The 12057-nt window shown below is 32.6% G+C and overlaps 1 long non-coding RNA gene across 1 annotated transcript; it reads right to left on the reverse strand.

Moving 5' to 3' along the window:
• Positions 1-876: 876 nt before the first annotated feature.
• Positions 877-8479, reverse strand: LOC143075446 (uncharacterized). Its single transcript, XR_012978316.1, has 2 exons — positions 7869-8479; positions 877-1275 (listed from the first exon to the last, which is right to left on the reverse strand). It is a non-coding gene; the product is annotated as an uncharacterized LOC143075446 (long non-coding RNA).
• Positions 8480-12057: the final 3578 nt, after the last annotated feature.

Consider the following 12057-nt stretch of genomic DNA (forward strand, 5'->3'; position numbering starts at 1 on the left):
GAAAAAAATAGTATCATAAATAATCATGAAAATGAGGCAAAAGTCAGATAAATCAATCCAAGCCAGCCTTATATAAACTGTGGCAGAAGCAGAAATTTTCATGAAAAAGGAGGGGGCAGGAGACACTGACTGCCAAAGAGGGACCCGTTCCAGTTATTCTCAATATAATCAACCAATGAGCCCGCCCCCTTTGTCGGACTCTTGTTACAATCATCCAATCAACTAAATATATGAAACATATTTTAGTATTTGAGAAACAGAAAAATCCATGAAAATAAGGTTAAGTTCAAATAAACCCAGCAATTGAAGACAGACATATTTGTTTTTCATTCAATATGTTGTACATTAATCACACCGTTAGTTTTCTGAATTGAATTGCAATTGTTCATTTGTCATTTTGAGGCCTTTTATACCAACTATGCAGAATAGGTTCTTCTCATAGTTGAAGTCAGTATGGTGACCTATAGTTATTTCTGTGTTATTTGGTCTCTTGTGGAGTGTCTCATTTACAATGATATTACATCCCCTTATTTAATATTGCAATTTATTATAATACATTTAATAATCATTCCATACACCAAATATACATGAATATGACCTATTGATTACACAATATAGCATATTAAAAGAGGACTTACTGTTGACCAATGAACCATAAAAATGTATTAAGTGGTCAATGACAATTGCCAGACAGACATGTTTTCCTTATATTTGTAAATTATTACATGCAAATAGTTTATCTACAACATGTACTTTTCACTCATTATTTTAGTATTAATTATTTTTAAGTATATGTCTGACATGCTGACGACGGACAGTCAACGGTATACCATAATAAGTCCTGTAAACTTAAAGGGCGTAAAAAAACAGCTCAAATAAAATCAAATTTTGGATACATTATTGGTTTTATTCCTTAAATGTCTATGAGATCAAATTATAAAACATTTATTAACATTGTTTTAAATTTCAATGTACTAGTATACATGTAAGTATTGTTGCCATTTATACATCATGTACATGTACAATCATTAGCTGATCAACTCTATATTTTCATTATATGCATGTACATGTAGTTCCAAATTATTGTTGATCTTAGCTCCTTAAGTGGATTGTGGCAGCACTTTACACATAGTTCCCAATTGCAAGACTAGATGATGCTGGCTTCTCATGAAATTCTGTCAGTACTTTTCCAATAGTTTCCAAGTAGAGTCGAACATGCCAAGATCACTCCTCCCATTTGCATGTACAATGTACATGTACAAATATACTTGCAGCCTGAAATTAAATATCAGAGTAATTCAGTCAGAAAATCAACAATTAATGACATTCAAAAGCATATAGATGTAGACTAGTTCATAATTTTAATAATGGGAAAGTGTCCATGGGACACACATGAGCAACCGCTTGCATATAAAGAACAAAAATAGTCACACCACCCAAATTTGTACTTGATCTGATTTTTGTTGTAGTAAGCATTGTGTATTAGTTTCATAACATTGGTTGAGACAAACTGAAGTTAGAGAATGGAAACCAAATTTTAGACCTTCATATGCATGTACATGTAAGTTTGTTAACCCTTACAGAAGTGAAATGTTTGCAGCAGATTTGCTGCAAACTTGCTGCAGGTCTGCTGCAAACAAAATGATTGCAGGAACCCTTTGAATAATGTTTGCAGATGTTCGCAGCTAGCTGCAAACCTCCTGCAAACATTGCAGCTTTTTGCTGCAAGCTTGCGGGAAGCTTGCAGAAACAAATATGTTTGCAGTAAGATTGCAGGAAAAACTAGAATATAAGGGATGTTCGCAGCTAGATTGCAGGAATCTTTGACAATTTTATATGTTTGCAAGAGCATTGCAAGAAACTACATAAAACGACTGAGCATGCCTATTGGTAACTTCCTGGAAGATAAAGATTTGAAATTTGAAAATGTTGGTGATGTTTGTGTCATGATATATATTAGTGTTCAGGGAGGCATTATAGTTTGGCAATTAACATATTAGTTTTTAAAGACATTATTTGTAAGTACATATTCATCGTAGAATGTTAACTTATGAAATTCATTCCTTCCACAGAAATCTGCATGAGGTTTAAAATACATTTTTCTAATATGTAACCATGCAATATACAGTACTCCCTCATATGCTTAGAGATTATAACTTACAAAATATATGTAAGTCTAGTTGAATTTTGTGACAATTTTAGTTTAACTATAGCTGTATATATATAATCATATACATGCGCAAAGAAATTTTCAAATAAATCTTTTTAACTTAATTAGATTCATAAAATTGAAAATGGAAATGGGGAATGTGTCAAAGAGACAACAACCCGACCAAATAAAAAACAACAGCAGAGGGTCACCAACAGGTCTTCAATGTAGCGAGAAATTCCCGCACCCGGAGGCGTCCTTCAGCTGGCCCCTAAACAAATATATACTAGTCCAGTGATAATGAACGCCATACTAATTTCCAAATTGTACACAAGAAACTAAAATTAAAATAATACAAGACTAACAAAGGCCAGAGGCGCCTGACTTGGGACAGGCGCAAAAATGCGGCGGGGTTAAACATGTTTGTGAGATCTCAACCCTCCCCCTATACCTCTAACCAATGTAGTAAAGTAAACGCATAACAATACGCACATTAAAATTCAGTTCAAGAGAAATCCGAGTCTGATGTCAGAAGATGTAACCAAAGAAAATAAACAAAATGACAATAATACATAAATAACAACAGACTACTAGCAGTTAACTGACATGCCAGCTCCAGACTTCAATTAAACTGACTGAAAGATTATGATTTCATCATATGAACATCAGGCACAATCCTTCCCGTTAGGGGTTTAGTATCATACCATCATAACATATATGAGAAGAACATAACCCGTGTCATGCCAACAACTGTTTTTAGAATAAATGTGTTTAGTTCCGATGCAAAGACCTTATCAGTGACTCAATATTAACGCCAAAATATGCAATCTTTAATGACTTGACAACAGTATCGTAATTATATCCCTTCTTAATAAGTCTATTCAAAGGTTTTGTAAGTTTCGGAGGTGAATACTGACACCTTTGTGCTTTATAAAGAATATTACCATAAAAAATTGGATGTGAAATACCTGAACGTATTAGAAGTCTGCATGTTGAGCTATATTTACGAATGATGTTTTTATACCGATGATAAAATTTAGTAAATGTTTTAACTAGTTTGTGATATCGAAAACCCTGGTGTAATAATTTTTCAGTAATACATAAATTTCTCTCGTTAAAATCTAAAACATTGTTACATACACGAGCGAATCGTACAGGTTGAGATATATAAACACCGTAAGATGGTGACAAGGGAACGTCACCATCTAAAAACGGATAATTAACGATAGGAAATGAAAAATCATCCCTTTTATCATAAATTTTAGTATTCAGCTTTCCATTCGTGATATAGATATCAAGATCGAGAAAAGGGCAGTGGTCATTGTTAGTATTAGCTTTATTTAAAGTAAGTTCAACAGGATAAATTTCATTAATATACATACTGAAGTCGTCATTATTGAGAGCCAAAATATCATCCAAATATCTAAAAGTATTATTAAATTTGTTTATCAGATGTTGTTTCGATGGGTCTTTGCTTATTTTTGTCATAAATTGTAACTCATAACAATACAAAAACAGGTCCGCAATAAGTGGTGCACAGTTAGTCCCCATTGGAATTCCGATAACCTGACGATATACGGAATCCCCAAAGCGAACAAAAATGTTATCTAGTAAAAATTCAAGGGCATATATAGTATCAAAGCATGTCCAATTAACATAGTTTTTTTGTTTATTGCTACTAAAAAATGACCTAAAAGAGTTTGAACATATATATTCACATTCTGATTTTTTGAATGCCCATTTAATTAGATGTGTGAATTTTTTCTTAATGAGAATGTGAGGCAATGTGGTATACAGGGTAGAAAAATCAAAACTTTGAACAGATTCAAAATCACCAATATAAGCATGCAATTTATCAAGTACTTCCAACGAGTTCTTGACACTCCAAAAGTAATTTATTCCACTATTTTCGAAGGCCTTATTTGAACAATTTATTATTAGGTTTTTAATTGTACCAAGTGTGCTGGTAAGAAGAATAGACAATTTAGTAGTTGAACAATGGCTTGAAGACGAAATAAATCTATATTTGTAAGGGGTTTTGTGTAGCTTCGGAAGCCAATACATAGTTGGGACTTTCATTGTATTTGGCTCTGCTTGTAAAGCGGTGGCTAAAAGTTTATGTTTGTTACAGATTTCGTTTTCTGAAAATGGAGTCAGTTGGAATGTTGGTGAATTGGTGATTTCCTTTTTCAGAACCTCAATGTAAAATTTACGTCAAACAATAATAATATTATTAGCAGCTTTATCTGCCGGGACAAAAACAAATTCCTTGGCTAGTTCTTTTAGTTTATGTTTGATACGAGAAATAGGTTTATTGTGGTTATTGTTCATAGTAAAATGTTCTTTAAAATGTTGAATACGTATATCAACTATCTTCATTACTGAATTAAAAAAAAGAGTCCAAAGATTTTTTGTCAGCTTTTTCCCGTTTTATCCATTTCATACAGTAAGTATGGAGTGAGTCGTGGATGATATTACGACACTCATTCCAATTAATAATTGACGGGGGACGATATTTAGGTCCTTTACTGAGGAATGATTTTAACTCTCGGTCTTGAACGATGTTAAGATCTCCTGTTATAACATGGGAAATGGGTCCATAAATATATTCGGAATTACTGCAATTACATGAAGTAGGTGTATTTTCACTGATATTAACATCTTTACACAATTGACTATAATTAAACACAAATTTCCGGGTAGATTTCTTGTAAATATAACAAATAAGAGGTAGCTCAGTATTGTCAAAATATCCAGGAATTTGTTCTTTAACAGAATGGTCGTTAAATATACCGGCAATATTTACAAAATCAAAGCCTTTATTGACATACTTAATTTTAATAAAATGTTTTTTATGATCTTCAGGGCGATCAATTTTGAGAAATAATTTAGAATAACAATATGCCATAATAATTTGAACAATTTCATACTTAGGACTGTTATATGAAATTGTGTTGCAATCCTCCAAAATTTTATTTAACTTATTAACCGGTAACGAACAGAGTTTTGTTAACAGATAATGTCTGCCGTTGTTTTTTGAAATAGAAATTATGTCCGAAATATTGGTATGATTGGCCCGAAATTTTCTTTGATTGCGATTTGTTCTACGACCATGAGAACGTTTTTTACGAACAGTTTTAGAAACTATATCCAAAATGTTAACGGAATTGGTTCTAGATATATTACCAATTCCCATGATATTATCATTTAGACCGAGAGGGTAAACTGTCTGTAATTTTTTAATCCAATTTAATTCAATTATTTTCCGTGATCGTACAAACTTTGAATGCGATTCACCAGGCTGTTTATTTACTACTTCTAAAGGTTGAACTGCTAAATATTTAAAAGGATGGTTGTGCTTCTTAAGGTGTTGGTAAATAATACTTTTGAATTTATTGGGTCTTTTGAAACGATACAGATGTTCTTGAGTGCGTTTAGATAAATATCGTCCAGTTTCTCCTACGTACTGAATACCATGCACACCCCGGTTTGTTTCATGTGAGTAAATAAATAATACTGTTTGTTTTTCAAGTTATATCAGTTTCAAAATTTAAAGAAAATGTGCGACCATTAAACGTGGATGTAATTCATTTGAGAACGTACTTGGAATTAATTTAACTTATTAAACATGTTGAAGGGTATAAACTTATGCTATGACAATTTTTTTTAAAGATAAAGTAATTGAATTATTCTATGAATGGATGGATGTAACATAATTTTTTAAGAATTTGCTGTGTAATATAGATAAAATGATGTGTACACAACATGACATTGGTTAATTGTATAACAGATTGATTTGAATAAAAATGTTTTGCAGCAGGTCTGCAGCAAACACGCAGGAGAAAGATTAATTTGCATAAATATGTTTGCAGCAGGTCTGCGGCAAACACTCATTTGCATATAAATGGTTGCAGCAGGTCTGCAGCAAACAGGCAGGAGAAATATTAATTTGCATAAATATGTTTGCAGCAGGTCTGCAGCAAACACTCATTTGCATATAAGTGTTTGCAGAAGGTCTGCGGCAAACACTCATTTTCATGGTAAATTGTTTGCAGCAGACCTGCAGCGTATTTGCAGCAAACACGCCGCAAACACGGACTATATGTTCGCTGCAAGTCTGCAGCAAGTTCGCAGCAGACTTGCAGCAAATGTTTGCAGGAGGCTGATTTTTTCAGTAAGGGAAGACAGACAATGCAAGGGTAAAACTTAATGCCTAATGTCCCTGATGCTATGGTTTAAAAAATGAAGAATTTGTGGCAATCAATAATGAGCAAGCAAATTAAAATTACATACACAACAAGTGTAAATAGTGATTTTGTTTTTATAGGTTGAATAAAGAAATGAAAGACTTCTTGCTGTTTGGTTGCCTTCAATTCTGTTTATTTGGTAATAGTTTTGTCTTTATGTGTTTTTGTTTCTCTTGTCAGATGAGAACACGCATACAATATTTTTTTATTAATTTAATTTGGTTGAATATATAAAGCAAATTTCTGAGCAGAAAATAATATTTGAGTTTATCTTGTGAAAAAAAAAGCGCCCAGGGAAAGGAAAAAGCACCCGGGAGAATAAAATAATAATATTTTATAACAATAAATTTTTTCCTTAAAAAGAATAAATAATCATTGCTTGTTTTGTCCTTAATATAAATGTGGATATGATGCCTGAAGTCTAATATTTTCTATATAAAACATGCCTTCGATGTCTTACATTTTATAGATCTTCCGCATAAACTGTGATCTATTATAATCAGTCTTTCGAAATAGTATTCATAAATCATATTATTGTTAATAAAATTGAAACATTCATACTTGTTTTATTACAAATGTCTATTATTTGAATTTGAAAATTACTTGTCTAAAATTAAAAAAAAATAATGTGCATAACTTATTTCATCAACACAAAGTTGTCTCATGCCAATCAAATATCTATATATTTTCCCCGGGCGCCTTTTCTTTTCCCCGGGCACTTTTTTTTTCCCCGGACGCTTTTTCTTTTCCCCCGGGCGCTTTTTCTTCACCCGGGCGCATTTTAGTAGGACCCATATATTCTGAAGAAAACAAACAAGTCAATCAAACCCCTTGAGAGGTGGACAGGGGTGAGTGGACATTGGAATGAGGGATCAGGGTAAAGGGGGTATCTTGGAAATATATTTTGTATTTTTTATTTCGTCTTGGAGCAAGGAGATGGAAGTACAAGTACATGTATTGAAGTAAGGAGAGAAAAATTTTAGGGCATGAAAGGGAAGGGAAATAGTTGGGGTTATGGAGTGGAAACTGTCCGAGTGAAGTTATAGGGCCCCACGTAGATCTGACCTTAACCTAGCTGCCATGGCTACTAAATTACATAGTACAAATGATGAATAATTACACAAGACTAATTTGACAATTAGATCTACGGTAGCGAAAAAAGGACAGTTGTGTGTGATATGCTACTGATGTCCATCCCTCCTCTTCGACTGTTTGCACACGGATATATTTCAAAACTGGCTAGACATGTTTACAGCTTGTCAGTTAAGGGTAAAATAAATACATAAATAAAATACCAGCCATAACGATTTAACATGGAACAGAAATTTAGCCTGTGCAAGGTTTCAGCCGAAGTGATTTTCAACAGTAGCGAGTATTTTGAGACATCCCCCCATTTTGTATTTTTCGTGATCCTGCTAACATTTGGCTGCCTAATATATCTAAATCTATGTTTTCTTATGTAATAACTCTACCTTCATCGTTGTATATTCGACACAATGTCTGTTATGCATGTACATGGTCGTATTCATCAATTTAGTATGCTGCTCGGCAATGGCGACCTTGAAATTCCTGTTGTCCGATAATAGCGCCAAATTAGAGGGAAGCAACTCGCGCCAAACAAAATTACCGTATTTCACCAAAATATTCAAAATTTCGTTTTTTGATAACAAACAGTAGTACGATAACCACATGTATATTCAGCTATCGTTCATTGATCTAGTTACACACATTATTTTATTAAAACCATCAATAAAGAATTAACAATTAAGTAATTAATAGAGTGAATTGAAATCAGACCTCATGGGGTATAGGGGTTAAACAAAAGCTCGTAACTTTTTTAAAAGCCTGGTGACCCCCTTTTTATTTAACCTTAAAATGCTTGAAAAGTTCATAGCTTTGACATATCCGTTTTTAAAAAAAATCTACCGGGGAAATTTTGCGAAAAATCGATTATACCAATATTTTTTGCCTTAAACAGAAATTAGAAAATGCAAAATATAGACATAAATCTGAAAATAAAAGGATTTTTAAGTTAAAAAACAACCAAGGTTAACGTTTAAATTTTAAATTATAATGTTTTTTCACATAAAAGGGTGGACATGTTTGGAAAAAGGGTCAAACTCGCATATTTTGCTTCAATTTGAGGGGAAAACGAGCCTGGTGACCCCCTTTTTTCTTTGCATTTTTTGATTCAGCATAAAAAGATCTACAAAATATGTGAAAATAAAAAAATTCTACCGGGGGTCCTTATTGTATTCAGTATGTGCTTGTCCCAATTTAAAAAGCCTCTTATTCAGTGGTAGTCGTTTGTTGATGTATACCATATTTGGTCTGCGTTCTTTGTTTTGTATTTAATATATGCCGTTATATACATTTTGTATCTCGTTGGAATTGTTAAACATTTGTCATTTTAGGGCTTTCTATACCTGACTGTGCGGTATGGGTCTTAATAATTGTTGTTGAAGGCCGTACTGTAACCTTTAGTTGTAAACATCTATTTCATTTCATTTCTGGTAGAAAGTTGTCACATTGGCAATCATACCACATCTTCTTGTTTTTATTATAACCCTACAACTTGATTGGGTTTCCTTTTAAGTGACAAAGAAAAAACCACGAAAAAACAAGACACTACACAGATATGAACAAAATTAAAAAACAAAAGGACCAATATTGAAAACTTAAGCATATAAGCTTTACGTATGCAAACATAAAATGTGATATGTGGAACGCACAACATGAATTAGGTGTAGGGTTTGAGATAAACGCCCAAATGTAGATTCAGTAGTAATAAGAGATATATGATTGAATACGGCTTTATTGGAACTTTGCCAAAAACAATAAAGACATAATGGCGATAATCAGTTATATTTTAAGAGGACAAACACGTTGAGCTTAATATGAAGATATTTGCTGCTCTTTCTTTACTTCTAAAAAGTATGTTTGAATGACTGAATATATCTAATTAAGGTAGTTCGGGGGTTTAAATTTTCGCGCCGTCTGCGCATAAAGTTGCGCATTGATATCGTAAGTGATGTACATTGTCGTAATTTTCCATAACAGTAAAATATGATCATTTTAATAATCTGTTTTATTCAAATGCATTGAGAAAGAGTTGAATAACTTTTAAATGCAATTTTAAAACTTAATAAAATTTATTCTTACAATTGTCATTGTTGAAATAGTACTTCCGTTCTAAAAATAAATATGAAGCATGTTTTTGACGAAGGAGAAGAATGAAAAGAGAATAACTCACATTTATCGAACACGTGGACTGCTTTTCATGAATACTGTAATGCAGATCGAAATTATAGATAACGATCTTCATTTTGGTAGCTTATGAAGCAGTTTCACCCTTGTCTTACACTAGAAAAGGTCCGACAAACTGGCGAAAGATGATGTAAACAAATCATGAAAAGGGGGAAATTTAAACTGACAAGTAAGCACTAATGAATTGAATATACAAGTTCAAAGAGCGATTCACGACCACTGAAAAATAACCTTTAAGCGTAAATAAATTTCAAAACAATATCCGTGTCCAACAACACAACAATGACACCCCCCCCCCTTTTTCAGGCTGAAAATTAATTATGAATGTAACTAAAGGCATAGCTCATGGTACTTTTATCATGTAATAGATTTGAAAATTTGTGGACCAGAGAAATATGTCATCTGCATAGGGTTCAGACCATTGAGGTTTCTGGGAGAAAAGGTTATGATAAAATTTCATGAAAGTAGGGGATTTATATAATTACATGTATATGCAAACAGAATTTTCTTGTTGCAAACCTGGAGTATTCGAATGTGAATGCAGTTTATTTTGCTAGGATTCCAGTTATAACATTTTTGGTTAAGCATGCAGACTTAAAATTTAGACATGTAAGAATAGAACAAAACCCATCTATATAAAAAAAGATGTGGTATGATTGCCAATGAGACAACTTCAATGTATCCAAAAGAGACCAAAATGGCACAGACATAAACAGCTATAGGTCACTGTACGGCCTTCAACAATGAGCAAAACCCATACCGCATATATAGTCAGCAATGAAAGGCCCAGATATGACAATGTACATGATGTACAACAATTCAAACAAGAAAACAAACGGCCTTATTTGTTTAAAAAAAATGAATGAAAAACAAATATGTTACACATAAACAAATGACAACCACTGAATTACAGGCTCCTGACTTGGGACAGACACATACATAAATAATGTGGTGGGGTTAAACAAGTTAGCGGGATCTAGACTGTATAAATTATTTTTAAATATGAATCATTTCACAAAACCGATGGTCTGGATTGAGGGTCCTTCATTTCATTCCTATCTAATTCTTTATACCATTTATCTCTATTTATTTTTTTTCCATTTTTCTGTACTTCTTATAATTTAACAACCTTCTTCATTGTTACATGTATGTCTATTTTCTTTTATATTTACAAATGTCATGAATGTATTGTGAACATTTCATGCATTATTCTCTATTCTTTAAATCTTTTCCTTACCCTCCTATAATATATTTGATCCTACAGAATCTTCATGAGAGAAAACAAAACTTTTACTACCTAAACAGGAAAAGCGGTCTTGTCATAAAATGATATTTTTCTAAATTTAAAAGCTTGTTACATTGTAGGTCTCTACACAGTTATTTCGAAGTGCATTTCTTTAATATGTTAAAGACATTAAATGCAAACTTTTAAAAATTACACCTGCACTAAGTGGGTGTCATATTCTCTTGATGGCTTCAGACATTTTTTAACCTTTTTTAGCTGGTCCATTCATGACCAAAAGTTACAGTATAATTTCAACTCTTTAAATACTTCCTCTTTATTTAAAGGCATATTTTTTAAAGGTGTATGAAAAAAAATTCAAGGTATGAAATCAAATTTATAAAAATGATTATATAATTGATTTTCATGTGGAACGCATTGTAATGTTCACACAAGATATAAAAAAGAAGATGTGGTATGATTGCCAATGAGACAACTATCCACAAAAGACCAAAATGACACAAACATTAACAACTATAGGTCACAGAACGGCCTTCACCAATGAGCAAAGCCCATACCGCATAGTCAGCTATAAAAGGCCCCGGTAAGACCATGTAAAACAATTCAAACGAGAAAACTAAAGTCTTTATTGTGTAAATAAAGATAAAATCAAAGGATAATAAATTAACTATATTCCTATCTAATAGGATAGTAGGAACTAACTGATCTTAACCAACTTTGTGTGACCAGAGCTTACTACATTAAAAGCCTACGGACCAAGTTTCATGGCAATTATAAGATATATGTTATAGACAAAATGTTTTTAAAGACTAATTTGATGTACATGTATCAGACATGTAGAATGTATAATAATTATTCAAAAGTCAAAATTATAAAAATGTATGAGTATGTGCCTTTTAGCATGTTTAGTGGGTTTTTGAATGAAAAAGGGGGAGGGCTTGTATAAAGAGGTGATATTTTCCTGCAATTTAAAACCTCGTGAATGTTTTTGTTGTATAAATAATCCCCGTGGCGGATCCAGAATTTTTCATAAGTGGGGGCTCACTGACTGCCTAAAAGGGGACCCGCTCAGGTCATGCTCCAGTGATTCCCTATATTATTAACCAAATTTTTCCCAGGGCTGCCTCTGAATCCTCCGATATGTTTAAAAT

The sequence above is a fragment of the Mytilus galloprovincialis genome, chromosome 5 (assembly GCF_965363235.1).
Source record: "Mytilus galloprovincialis chromosome 5, xbMytGall1.hap1.1, whole genome shotgun sequence".
NCBI lineage: Eukaryota > Metazoa > Mollusca > Bivalvia > Mytilida > Mytilidae > Mytilus > Mytilus galloprovincialis.